Genomic DNA, 14,382 nt, shown 5'->3' on the forward strand with positions numbered 1-14,382 from the left:
AGCAACGATTTCTATGCCTGGATGGGTCGGGATTGGGATTCTGTAGAATGTATGGCACTTTTTGATCCCTAAAAGTACTCCCCCGTAATTATCATCTCGATCCTGGCGTATAATGTTAAAATCGTAGAAGTTAAGATCATCTTCAGAAGAAAGCCATGTTTCACAAAGTGCAAATATATCACAATCGGAATTGTGAAGCAAAAACTTAAATGTGTCTAGTTTAGGTTTTAGACTATGACAGTTCCACTGTAGCACAGTGATCATATCTTGTACCTCACTCGATGAATTATCCATCGAAAGATATGATCGAAGCAAGGAGGGGCCACGAGATAGTCAATTCCCTTCTATTGCGGGGAGAAAAAGGTCGAGTATGCCTCTGAATGATGATGATGATATAAGCTGCCATCTATTGTAGCAAGGTATCCACCGGTAGCAATGGCCTGTTCTAACAGAACAATTTGTTCAAGATTGTATGACTATTTGTGTTCAATCATACTCCTGACTGAAGGGCCAAAAACGAATGGCGGACCCGTAAGCAGAGACACTTACGCGAAACCCGCAAGGGAAAAGGAATCTCCTTCCAAAAGTAAGTTCACTCAAACAGTCGTACAATCAAGCCCTTGCTTGTCAGAAAGACCCAATAGATGGGAAGAAGAGCCCGCCCTTTTTCCACGAAATGTTGGCAATAGGAAGTTGACAGTTTCACTCTTCCTATCCATCTCGCTTCAATCGGGTGCCCTGATGGTCCCACCCAACCCAAAATGGATGAAACATTGGAAATATAATCAAATAATACAATTCATCATGAAAAGATCTCACCGGTTTTCTTTATCCTTGTAGCTGGTCGTCAAAACGATGTCGTCGAACTACTCCACCGTTAACTATACACAGCAAAAAAAGTTGTTGAATATTACATCGAAACCGCTGCAACCAAGTCATTCCCTCGGTTGTGTAAAATTACACAGTCCGACGTACACACGGGCTATTGGTGTAATAAATGCGACCGATGTAATTGTTCCGATGTAATAGATTCAACGTACACAATACGATGTAATCGATGCGACGTAATATGAAAACTATGTAATCTAAGCGATTCAAGCGAAAAAAGCGATCACTAATTCTGCTCAATGGTTGATTAAATTGCTTTTTTTATCATTTTTTTGACGTTGGATAACGTCTTACGGCAACATATGGGGGTACAATTCAGAAAAACGAAAAATTGAGCATGTAACGAAAAATGGTCAGGTTTTGACCGCTAATAACTCAGTCATTTATCGATAGATTTTCAATATTTATACATGAATCGATTGGAAATTTATCTACGCGTCGATTCAATGGAGGACACTATTGATTATTAGCAACAAACTATTGAAATATCGTAAAACGTTGACCCCTTTCTTATCTAACCAATCACGTTCAAGCACATTTTTCGGTTCCGCTTCCCACTATAAAAGCGCACCGCACCCTGCTTCTTCCCTCATTCTTCTTTTTGCCGTCAGACTGTGAACACGGTCGGCGAGCAAATTTCGAGAGTCATTCGCGTCCTCAGTTCAGTTTTCAATAGGACGCGAATACAACACGCATTAGAACCGAAGAACCACGCATTTCGGAGCCGCAGCAACTGAAGCCGCTCATTTGAGTGCACCAGCCAGCATAATCGTTTTCGGCCAGAAATCGTCGCTACCAGCCAGTGCTCCGCTGTCATTGCCATGCGGGAGGCTAGCGCGGTCATTCTGGTTCATTAGATCGAGCGGCACAGGCGTAACAGTCCGTGTAATATTCCCTAATTTGTTCGAGATGGCTGAAGAAAATCGACCAAAGCCGCTTGTTGAAGCGCACATCGTCATCCGCACCGCAACTCTCATCGGGCGAGGAGGATTGCAACCAGTGCGCCGTCAAAGTGTGTCGGTGTTACGCAAATTCAACAATTCAATCGGCACTTTTCAGAGCCAACAAATGTGTTTTAAAGAGTTGATTGTGTAATATTCTTTAATTTGTTCGAGATGGCTGAAGAAAATCGACCAAAGCCGCCAAAATGTGTCCGTGTTACGCAAATTCAACAATTCAATCGGCCCTTTCCGGAGCCAACAAATGTGTTTTAAAGAGTTATTTGTATAACATTCCCTAATGTGTTTACCACATACTTGCTATAATCTCTTAATTCATCGCATAGCATCATACAATAATTTATTTATTACGAATAATTGACAATACGGCAATTTGGAGCTGTTTCCGAGGATGCTGCTGCAGTGCCGTCGGGTTGCAATAACAGCATAATGCTAATCTGTACATCCCTTACCCAGACATCAGTTTCATATAGCCTATTTCCCAGATAAGAAAACGAAGAATATGAAAGGAGGAGCATCATCTGCTATTCTAAGGGTATAAAGCATCCCTCCTTCGTTGAATCTGGTTTCATTCTGTTTTCGCTTTCGAGCTGGTAAGAGCTCCTCCAAACCTGCTCAGCTCCTCGCCACCTGAGGCAAGCTGTTGTACGAGATGGCTGAAGAAAATCGACCAAAGCCGCTTGTTGAAGCGCACATCGTCATGCGCATCGCAAATCTCATCGGGCGAGGAGGATTGAAACCAGTGCGCCGTCAAAATGTGTCCGTGTTACGCAAATTCAACAACTCAATCGGCCCTTTTCAGAGCCAACAAATGTGTTTTAAAGAGTTGATTGTGTAATATTCCCTAATTTGTTCGTGATGGCTGAATAAAATCGACCAAAGCCGCTTGTTGACGCGCACATCGTCATCCGCATCGCAAATCTCATCGGGCGAGGAGGATTGAAACCAGTGCGCCGTCAAAATGTGTCCGTGTTACGCAAATTCAACAATTCAATTGGCCCTTTTCAGAGCCAACAAATGTGTTTTAAAGAGTTATTTGTATAATATTCCCTAATGTGTTTACCACATACTTGCTATAATCTCTTAATTCATCTCATTCCATCATACAATAATTGATTAATTACGAATAATTGACAATACGGCAATTTGAGGCTGTTTCCGAGGACGCAGCGTAGTTAACGTCATGCAATCGGGTCTTGTACACAGCCCCCTTTAATTTTTGTATAGAAATAAAAATAAATTAAAATATAAATTGTATTGCGCGTGAGAAATCTGAAACCCCCTCCCCCCATGAACCTTTATGTAATAAATGGATGGCCCCTAAGGATATTATTTCCATCTATTAAATGTAAGGACTAAAGAATATGACTATCTCTGGGATTATTCATAAGGAACGGTCGCATTTCCCAAGTGATCCATTTCATTCATAAATTTCTTGTCAATTATCGCAGTCATGATTATTGATTAGTTGCGAGTTTGGTGATGCATTCCCTATTACGGACATCATTTTCATACTACAAACAGATCACCCAAAACTCTTTCTCTGTTTATTTGGAGAGCAAAAGTTACCGCCCATGCTTCTTCTTCCATCGACCGGTTCTATCGGTGGTGAAGTGTTAACCGAACCAACCAAATAATAACACTCAATATCCATAATAGATCAGAATTGACATGCAACAAATAGTTTGAAAATTGATTAGATTTTTAGATTTCTAGGTAAATCTTTCATAAGTTCGTGACTGTCCTAAATCAGGAAATAGAAGAAGCTAACGTTATCCAACGTCAACTTGGCGGTCGTATCTCGGAAACAACCTCTTACTTTTTGCTTTTAGATAATGTTTATGATGTTAAATGGGCGTTTACCCACAAATTGAGCTATTTTTGAAGCTTTTAATTTTGGAAATGGTAAAAGCAATTTAATCAACCATTGAACAGATTTGATGATAAAATGTTAAAATATTTTCACATAAATAATGATAATAATAATAAGGTTCATTCACAAATTTTAAAACGCCAATAATGCACATTTTTGACTCCCATCGTAACGCTTTTTCCATGAATATTCTTCAAATGTTTTAAGCGCTGTATCATTTTGAGGACAACCACCCACCACTTTCAGCGTTGTAAAATTTGTGAATAAACACAATATAGAGTCATTTAAAACATTAATTACATTTTTATTCATAATCATATATTACATTTTTTTGCATTAAAGTAAAGATGAATCGAAGCCAAATCTGAAATTTTAAAGAGCACAAATATAAGAACCGAACTTTCATTGGAGCTGCAGCTGGAAACTTGATCGATTTGTCACTCCCTGGTGGTGACCAATCGATCAAGTTTTCAGCTTAGTAGGAAGTTTGGTTTTCCTGATTTGTGAAAATCTGAGGTTTGGCGTCGATTCATCTTCACCTTAGCATTTATCTAACTGATGAACCATAACCATCGTTGGGATGCTTCAGGTGATAAATCCGACGAACTGCAATGGAATTATTCACATATGCTCTGCAAAGCCCGTTCAAGTTTTCGTTGTTGATCTAGAAAAAAGAAAGAAAATGTTATTGAATAAGATTTGAGTTTTCCACATTAACGGAAGTATCATTCAAATATTATACTAATATCAGTTTTCAAGATCTTAATTCATTCTTTATTTTTGGGGAATTCTTAGATGCAAAGATTTCAAACAAACCCGATTTAGGAAATCTTTCTGCCATAGATTCACCTGAAATTTTCGAAATTCTACAAGCAGTCCCTCGTCTAGAAATGCAGGTATATGGCAAGTTATTTCTCTTTTAGTCATACCGTTGAAAGCCCAAGCCTCTCGAGGAGGGCTTCGGGAGTTCCACTACAGATGAATTGACTTGTTTTTCGGTTCCATACAGTTTGTATGCAATGAACAATTGATGAAAAAACTACATTTCTATTCTATTTATTTTATCAAAACTAGGTCTATTTTATCAAAACTAAGATTTTGTCATGCCCCTTTGCTTCTAAACCCGCTCATCGATAAGTGCTAGGAATAGTCTTTGACAAATTGCATCACCTCCTGAAAAATTGGATTTTTTTTATATTTTTCATTAGATGCGAAGGTTTTTGAAATAAATAGTTTTATTGATAATCCAACATAAAAAAAAAATAAAAAAAAGTCAAACATTCTCATAAATATTCAGCTTTCATCAGCAATTCAATGTTTTGGAATGATGCAAATGTTTGTCCAGAAAAACTCAGTCTTCTCAAATGGTTCATTAGAACTTTGAAATATATAAAAATTATCTATAACGGAAATCTTCAGTCTTAATTAACGGTTTTCAAATTATATTCTACTCTATTCTAAGTGCTTGCACAGCCAATATTGAAAAGCATCCTGGAAATACCTAAATTTATCAGCAACATGATAAAAATATTAAAATGGCCAGGCCTACTGTGCAGACTTTGGGGTTGAAGAGAATTGAAAAAGCATGACGATCAGGTTATTCACGAATGAATAATATGATAGGCGAAAAATTTTAAATTTAAGGAAGGAAGAAACGGGGACAACCGTACCAATCGTTTCGATTTAGGGTTATAGGTTAAATCGTTGGGAGTGGCGTTGCTAAGAAAATTTTCAGAAGCGTTATTTGGAAATCTATAGATTTACCAACATTTTTTTTAATATTTAAACAATAATCAGAAACTATATTAACATATGTACCGTCGTTGGGGGTGACAATGGGTCAAAAAGGGATATGTGCGATTTATTTTTTGAATAACTATCGCAATTTAACTCCAATAAACTTCAAATTTGGTGTGCATGTACTTTGATGGTACATTAACAACTGTTCAAAAAATTAAAGACAAATATTTATTCACAGCGGCACCACAAGTGAATGAAAAATGACCCAATCTCACCCCATAGAGGGGGTGACATTGGGTCACTGTAATTGAAATAACTTGTTTTCGAGAATATGATTTCAAAACCATTCACAACTGAAAAATATTGATAAAAAACGATGCAAACAAGACAAAAAGATATCTAAGATGTTTCACAAGTATGATAAACCCACTTAAAAGAAAGATTATTATCGTCAAGTTTACATAAATTTTCTTGTTGTTTCTCTCAAATTGTCTTCAAAGTCTCATCCCCATTGCTATAAAGCCCATTCAGGTGTACTGAAACAGTGATTATTTTAAACCTTCGCAAATAGTTAAATTTCGGTGCGACATTCCACGATCAATAAATTTCAGGCAGAAGTTGACGTCATAATCCCAGTATTTCAGCGATCCAACTCATTTGTACTTCCGTGAGATGTTTCTATAATATGAAAACACTGATAAATAATCAAATTTAGAAAAAAACACCCTTTTGATAAAAGTTTACGAGGTTGCTGCGCACGAAACACAGTTGCTGGTTTGAGAAGTTGTCAAAATGCGTTGTATTGTTATTCAATGCACGGAATACTCAAGTAGACTTGTTTGATGTTTCAGAGATGCTGTATTTAGAAAGAATAAACACATCTTAATGAAAAAAGAGAACACCCGGCACCGTAAAATGTCTAAAAAGTTGACTTGGAATTTCATTTTCTATCGTTCTTGCTTGACCCAATCTCACCCCCATTTTCAATGTTTTAGACATCGTACCGAAAAAAATATTTTTTCTGAGGGAAAATCAAACAGATTCCGGAAAATACCTGTGATGTGTAATGAAAAGACTTTCAACATTCTACTAATACAACGATAGAGGCTAGAGTACATGCGTGATACTTTGTACAACAGAAATTTAATGTTGTAAATTTTATCTAGTTTCAACATGCAAGTTTATTGATGTAGTAAACAAAAACTACTATTTCTAAAAATGCATATTGTTATGAATTATGTGTAATAATATGTTCCCTAACATATGAATTATTAATTTTAGTAATATCAGCGTTATTAGCTGAAATATTTCACAAAACATATTTTTCCGTTTTGACCCAATCTCACCCCCTAGACCCATTGTCACCCCCATCGACGGTATCATATATTACCACTATGAATCAACGGAATATTAACCCTCCATCTTCGATTTCACTTTGAATCACTTAAAGAGCTCCTTACTAAATATGTTCTAAAAATCCTCTTGAATTTCTACAAAAAGTACCATATGATAAGTTTTTCTTGTAAATCTTCGGTAAAAAGATTTTTTTTTTATTTCTAGTAGAATTCTCTTTAATATTTCTACAATTTTCCATATTTGGCCTTCCTGGAATTCTTTCAAATGTTTTTTTTTCTTCAAGTGTTGTCTTCGAGTTCTGTAATTCTTTCAAAACCCCTTCTAGAAGTTTTGCCAGGATCTTCTTTTTAATTCCTCCTTTAGGAAATCTCTGGAATTATTCTAGAATTCATTGCTTCATAAACTCCTTCATATATATTTGGCATACTTTTCAATTCAATTCTTGTAGTGATGTCTTCTGAAATCCCGTTTTGAAAGTTTTGTTATTGCTCTAGATTCTTTCTGGATAACTGTATGTGTTCCTTCTAGGAACTTTTGAGACAAGCTTTCTGGAATTATTCCATAAGATCTTTCAAGATTTCCTCTTAGATTTTTTCAAGGAGTAGGAGTGGAAGCGTTCTGAGAATGTTTTATAATTTTTCCAGGAGGAACTTCTGGATTTTTTCCGTTTCTATTTCGAATTTTTTTATAAAATTTCTCAAAGACTAATTTAAGAACGTTCCTCAAGATTTTAATCTATGTTTTTTTATAATCAATACAAACTTTATTTTTGAGGAACAAAGCTATACTTTTGTATCTAGTATTTATATTATCATAAATAAATAAATACATTAATAAATCTGTAAACATTTAAAAAAATATAAGCTTGTTTAAGTAACTATTCACAACGTTTAAAGAATTTAGATGATACCAATATTTTTTTTTGTCTTCGTGATACAGTAAGAAACATCCAGACTTTTTTCATTATGTGTTAATCATTCTACGTTAATTTAATTTTTTTAAGAGTTTCCAAAATTTCCAAAATGAGACCAACTAGGAACATATGAAAATACACATAGAAACCAAACAGGAACCAAGAGATAAAAAAATCTCGGATAATCGGATCGAGCACAAATATTTTCAAGGGCTTTTTTTTTAATTTCTCATGACATTGCGTTAAGTATTACAGCTTTTTTATCATGATGTTCTCAAGGAATTTATGGAAATTAACTCAGGTATTAGCCCACAGTTTCATTCATGTATTATTTCGCTGTTTTTCGCAGGAGTTCATTTAGTATTTATTTTACAGAGAAATTCCACCAAGTTTGAGTTACCTTTGAGAATTTTCATGGACGAACTCTTGTAGGAATAATCTCAACTGGAGAGATCAGAGGACGAATAACTGGAAAAAAATTAGAGGAAATCCTGGAATAATCTTTAGGATAATGTTAGACACAATACTAGTGTGTGTGAATTTCTAAAGGAATATTGTAGAAATTCCCCTGAGCAACCTTTGAGAAAACGTAAATGGAATGGAATGGAACGACGAAATATGAATTAATGTGCAAAATATTTCTAGAGAGATCCTTGGAGGAGTTAATGAAAATATTCTAGAAGAAATCTCTAAAACAAACACTAGAAGAATTCCAGAAACTTTTCCTCGAGGAATCTGAGAAGAAATTCTTAAAGCACCTGTTGAAAAAGCTTGGCAAATAATTTTTTCATGTAGAGAGATGGATAGATATCCTTACTTGAGATTTTCATTTTTCTTTTTTGAGGGGTTTTCATAGGAAATAATCACTAGATGAACTGTGATTATTTTCTATGAAAACTCTCCAAAACAATTTCTAATCAGTTCTTCCGAAAATTTTGTCTACAAAACTGTATTTTAAAAAAAATGTCACAAAAATACTTCAGGGCTTCCATCAGAAATTCCTTCATATATTATTTCAGAAATGTTTCAAGAAATCCCTTAGTCCTCCAGAATTTTATTCAGTGATTCTCATATCGGTTTTTCTAGGACATCCTCCAAGACTCCCGTTTAAAACATGTTGCTATATTCATCCAGAATCTTCTCCAGATGCCTTCAAGGATTTATCAGGATTTTCTTTCATAATTTCTTTAAGATTTGAATTAAAAATGTTTCTAAAGATACCTCCTAGAATTACTTCAGAGATTGCTTCTAAGATTTCTTAGGGAATTCTTCCTATAATTCTAAGAGATTTCTTAAGGAAGTTTTAATTTTCTTTTCAAGCTTTCTTCCAGAAGTTTCCCATGCATTTCTTCAAAAAAATGTGAATGAAATTTTTCAAAAAGCTGAGAAATTGTTGAACAAAAATCTTGACGTATTTTAAAAGCAAATTTTAGGGTAACTTCTGTTAAATATAGGGTATCTCTTAAGTCATTCTTGATTAATAAGGATTTCTAGAAGGACTCACTCTTGAAGAACTTTTAGAAGATTTTCAAGATTGTTGCTAATAATCAAAAACAATATCAGTTCAATATCTGAATAATATCTTGCAGGATTATGTGAAGGAACTCCTGGAAAAACATAGAACGAAATCCCTATTAAATTGTGTAGGAATAATTTCTTGAAAAAAAAACTTTTGTTTTAACTTGTGTGAAACCTTAAATGAATTTTTAAATATTCCATGGATATTTTTTGAGAAATTAATTCAATTTTTTTTTTTGGAAGAACTCCAGTAAGGGGTCGTCCATAAATGACGTAGCATTTTAGGGGGGAGGGAGGGGGCTTCTCGAATTTGTGACGAGGGGGAGGGAGGGGTCCCAACTTGTGGACGTAGCATTTTGAATAATTTCGTTAAACAGAGTAGACAAATTTGACAAACAGTTTTTTATCAAACTTCATTGTCTGAATTTTTTAAATTAATTTAAAAAATAAAACATTGAAAACATCAATATTATAATATTAAAAAATTTCTAAGAACTTCATAATTTTCCTGACAATCAAATAAATTTCATGAAGCTTTAAGTAATTATGTGAATTATATATTGTATTTGTGTCCAAACTATTTTATTTATAAATTAACAAACTAAATGTTTAATAAGTTAAGTAAAAATCAATGCTAGAGAACCAAACATCCGTTTAAACTGACAACCTAATCGATTGGTCACCACCAGCTAGTGACCAAACGATTAAGTTTTCAGCTTAAACGACTGTTCAGTTCTCTAGATTTTTGCTCTTGAAAATTTGAGGTTTGGCTTCGATCAGTGAAAAAATGCTACTTCATTTGTGTTAGGGGCCGTCCACAAATGAAGTAGCATTTTTTCACTGATGTTTTACACCTCCCCTAGAGCCTTGAATGAAATGCTGGAAGGAAAATTCTAGAGAAACTGAATAATGAGACACTGGTTGAATTTAAGGAATCATTTGAAATGTTCTTAATAGTTTCACTCGAATAATTCTAGAATTTTAGGAGCTATTCTTTGGAATAACCGTAGATCACATGGCGTAGAAATTCTTGTCGGGTTTCTTGAAAAAAATCCTTGATTGAATTTTAACAAAAACTCTGGAATTAGGCCTTGAAAGAAATTTTGTGGAAATGGATGATCTCTTAGTGTAACAGCCGGAGAATTCAGTTGAAAAGTAAGTGAAAATTTATCTGGGGGAAATCATAGGATAGTGTTTGTATTTTTTTTTTTCAAGTGCATAATCTCAGAGAACATTACTTGATCTTTTGAAAAATTGCTGAAAGAATTGGTAGATGAATTTCTTGAAAAACTTCTGGAGAGAAGCCTCTTTAAGTTCCTAATAAGATGAAACCGTTACAATCTTCTATTGCCACGATTAATGCGTTATATATTTAGGTTAAGTTAGGTTAAGTAAATTGAAAACGTGCTTTTTTTTCTCTTATAAGCAGGTGAAATCAACACACCTATAAAAAATCTGAACTGCTACGTCAAATGATATGTAATAGGTTGTTAACAAAATGTTAATACAATCTTAAATTTGTTTTACCAAATTAGGATGATAGTGTTGTCTAATAACACAGAACACCTAGATATAATAAATGAATGTAATATTTGTAATGGTACTAATAAAGAAATTAAAAAAAAAAATCCAGATGAAACCTCTGGAGAACCCACAAGGATAATTCCTGAAGCTGTTCTCAAAAATGTAAGAATACATTTTGCAACATAATTATCTGCAAGCAAAATAAAGAAGAAAGAGACTTTTAGGACCATTTTGGTTAAAATACAGAATTCAGAGAGCTTTTATCAAAAATATAGACTTTTTGAAGAACTGCATAAAAATGAGCTCTAAAAAGAAACCTACTACCAACCCTAGGTATGTTAATCCCTCACTGATTAAGAGATATCTTTTTTTTTTTTTTTTTTGTATGGTATTCAGTTGGAGCTGCCTGACAGCTTAACTTGTCAAGGCTGAACCCTCGGTCTGGCTTTTGCCAAGTTTCCCCTCTACCAGGACCAATACTCAGACGGACTAGGCAATGGCGCCCACATAAACACTGTTTTTTATTAGTATTGTGACGTGGTAGTTTTTGAAAAGTACCCATATTCCCTTGCTTCTGAGAAAAGGAAGCATTATGAAAATCAGCAGCTCCATTAGAATTTGTTGGAAATAGTAGTGCATTACTAATACTGTCTAGTCGAAATGGTATTGAATAATTTGTCAATCAAGTGCTATTCTGATTACTATTGTCTTTTACGTAAGATTAGAGTCTTAAATGTCAAGTGTCGTCAAGTCTTAACAAAATTAGGCTGTTTAGTAGTAGTTCTAGTTAATTTCATTTTTGTTGTTAAAAGTATTTATTGGTCATTACGTTCATATATCCTTAAAGAAAAAAGTCGCTTTCCTTGTCTGTTCAACAATTTTTTGAAACTAGCAAGTGTACCCTAATGATCGATCTCAGCGTCTTACTTTCCATAGTCATTTTTATAGTGAATATTGAAGAGTAAAGTTACCTTAGGCTTCTATTACAGTCTCCTACAAGATTCACTTTTCGGTGGCAAATGCAATGCTTCACAACGCCTACTAAGTATTCCCTACGTCGTATATTATAACGATGTATCTAGCTAGCTAATAGTAAGAGTGGCTACGGATCATTCTGGTTAGCAAAAGGCAAACTGAACGTCACCAATAGTATTAATGTCCACTTCGAATAGATTAATTATTTGAAATGGGCATAAATTCTATCAATGACGCAGAATGTCCGTTGGATCACATCCGAGATATTATTGCGTCTATGCCATATGAATTATGACGCGGCTTCTAAAATGTTTGTAAGGCTTGTCACGATATGCCTGACCGCTCCCCCTTGGAGCGTGACATAATTTGTGTACGACCCCTAATGGTTGCTCTATCTGGGTTTTGACGTGCATGCACATATTCTATCTTAGGGCCATTCACAAATTTCATAACGCTAGAGGGGGTGGATGGGGGTCGAAAGGCTGCTACGGCTCATTCAAAATTTGAAAAATATTCATACTAAATGCGTTACGAGGGGGTGGGTGGGTATCGAAAATGGCCATTTTCAGCGTTATGAAATTTGTGAATAAACCCTTAGCCGTGTGGTTAGAGTCCGCGGCTACAAAGCAAAGTCATGCTGAAGGTGTCTGGGTTTGATTCCCTGTCAGTTCATGATCTTTTAGTAATGGAAATTTCCTTGACTTCCCTGGGCATAATGTATACCTGCCACACGATATACGAATGCGAAAATGGCAACTTTGGCAAAGAAAGCTCTCACTTAATAACTGTGGAAGTTCTCATAAGAACACTAAGCTGAGACGCAGGCTCTGTCCCAGTGATGACGTAATGCCAAGAAGAAGAAGATATTCTATTATGAATTACTGCCTCAAAATAATTTCCCTGATAGTGATCGAAATTCCCCGAGAATTCGGGTTTTTTTCCAGATTGAAAAAAAATCCTGATACTTCCAGGGTTTTCCATGTAGTAAGGGTGTCTACTAAGGAGACCATCATAGTAACTATTTTAGTATGGAAAAGTCGATATCGAGTCATGGAACATCAAATCATGGAGGTTTCACTGTATAAGGTAATAAGCTTAGGAGTGGTTCAATGTTAACGACAGGCGGCCTACGCCAACACCTGTCTTGGCGGAGGAACTTAGTACCAGTACTGCTCAATGCTCCACAATGGTACAAGGACTCAGATTCACACCTTCCAAGGGGAACCAGACCCTCCCTTTCCTGTCAGCATACGAATAAAGTTCCAACCAGGGTGGGTTACCCGATCTTCCCTGAGATTGCTTGTATTCCGGCCAGTACCGATATAGTGACAATCCCGGCTGTGACGATATAGTGATGGGAGTAACCGTGTAAAAGGCTAAGGACCACACTGTGGGGTCTATTTTTTCCTTCAGATACACGAAGTACTCCTAGTATGCCAGCCTTTAGGATAAAGTAAAAGCTTTTCTTCCACAGCAGACATTCAGGCGCTACCAACACTGATTAGTTTTCTAAGAAATGGTGCTCTCTGGGAAGTGGAATTCGGGGGAATGTTATAGAATCGTAACTTACTTACCCAATACACCGAACTAGCTGGCGTATCGCGAAATCCCATGTAGAATCACGATCACTCGTATGCCTTCGGTGGTTCGGTGCTCCTCTTTTGCCATGCCCTGTCATCCTGAGCGCTAACCAGCTCTAGTTGCAGCGGATGTTGTTCGTCGAAATCATACGACAAGATGTTCTCATGGGCCACCGGAATCTCTCGGCAAGATGGTCTCGAAGTTCCGGAATGGCACACAAATTTCTTTAAAATTGGATTCCTGATTCCCCGGGAAGGTGACGGCATACGTTGGGGCGCGTACGTATGGGGTTAACACCCGATGGAAAGATTGGCTTCTTCTGCATTTCCTTGTCCGGATCCGGAGGAATAAAAGCAACTGCAGCGCCCGTCTTGTAGACAAATCGCGATCACTAAACTATTCAAAAATCACTTTTATTAATGTTTTCGCGACGGGATGCCACCGGAGGTACGAGAGTTAAAATGGCGGACTTCACAACAACTTCGTCGACAGAAACAACATGGACAGTGTTGCGAGACTTATTATCGCACCAGTCATTGATACAAAATAGCATTTGAATCTGTGTAATATGACAACGTTCGTCGGAATGGTTTGGTTGCAGCGGTTTCTGTGTAATATTTCTATATTTTAGATGTGCATATTACACAAGTACCATGTAATAGGATATGGTGATCTTGTTTTCGTGTAATTTTAGGGTGATGTAATATAACATCAAAAAGATGCTAATATGCATCTGATTTTCGCTGTTACATCGGATTTTTATTACATCGGCTGAATTACGTCGATGCAAATTACATTATTTTTTGCTGTGTAGAGTATTATTTATGCGAATTACTACGAAACTGTTCAAAACCCTGGAAAAAAAACAAACTCCCACTCCTGCGATAGGGCGGTACGAAAATCGGATCCACTTGCTGATCTTCTCGAAAATCGAAAAAAAGACCAGAACACTTTGCTTATGCGAAAACTGTACCCACTTGCTGGGCTTCTCGAAATGAAGATCGAACGGTAAAGTTGCGAAAATCAAACGGGCACTGTATCACTATGCAACATCA

General features: G+C 35.9%; 1 long non-coding RNA gene across 1 annotated transcript; it reads right to left on the minus strand.

Moving 5' to 3' along the window:
• Positions 1 to 4,228: 4,228 nt before the first annotated feature.
• On the minus strand, positions 4,229 to 13,437 carry LOC110681544. The gene is made up of 2 exons (XR_002503253.1): positions 13,321 to 13,437; positions 4,229 to 4,384 (listed from the first exon to the last, which is right to left on the minus strand). It is a non-coding gene; the product is annotated as an uncharacterized LOC110681544 (long non-coding RNA).
• Positions 13,438 to 14,382: the final 945 nt, after the last annotated feature.

Source organism: Aedes aegypti, chromosome 1 (genome assembly GCF_002204515.2).
Source record: "Aedes aegypti strain LVP_AGWG chromosome 1, AaegL5.0 Primary Assembly, whole genome shotgun sequence".
Classification (NCBI taxonomy): Eukaryota; Metazoa; Arthropoda; class Insecta; order Diptera; family Culicidae; genus Aedes; species Aedes aegypti.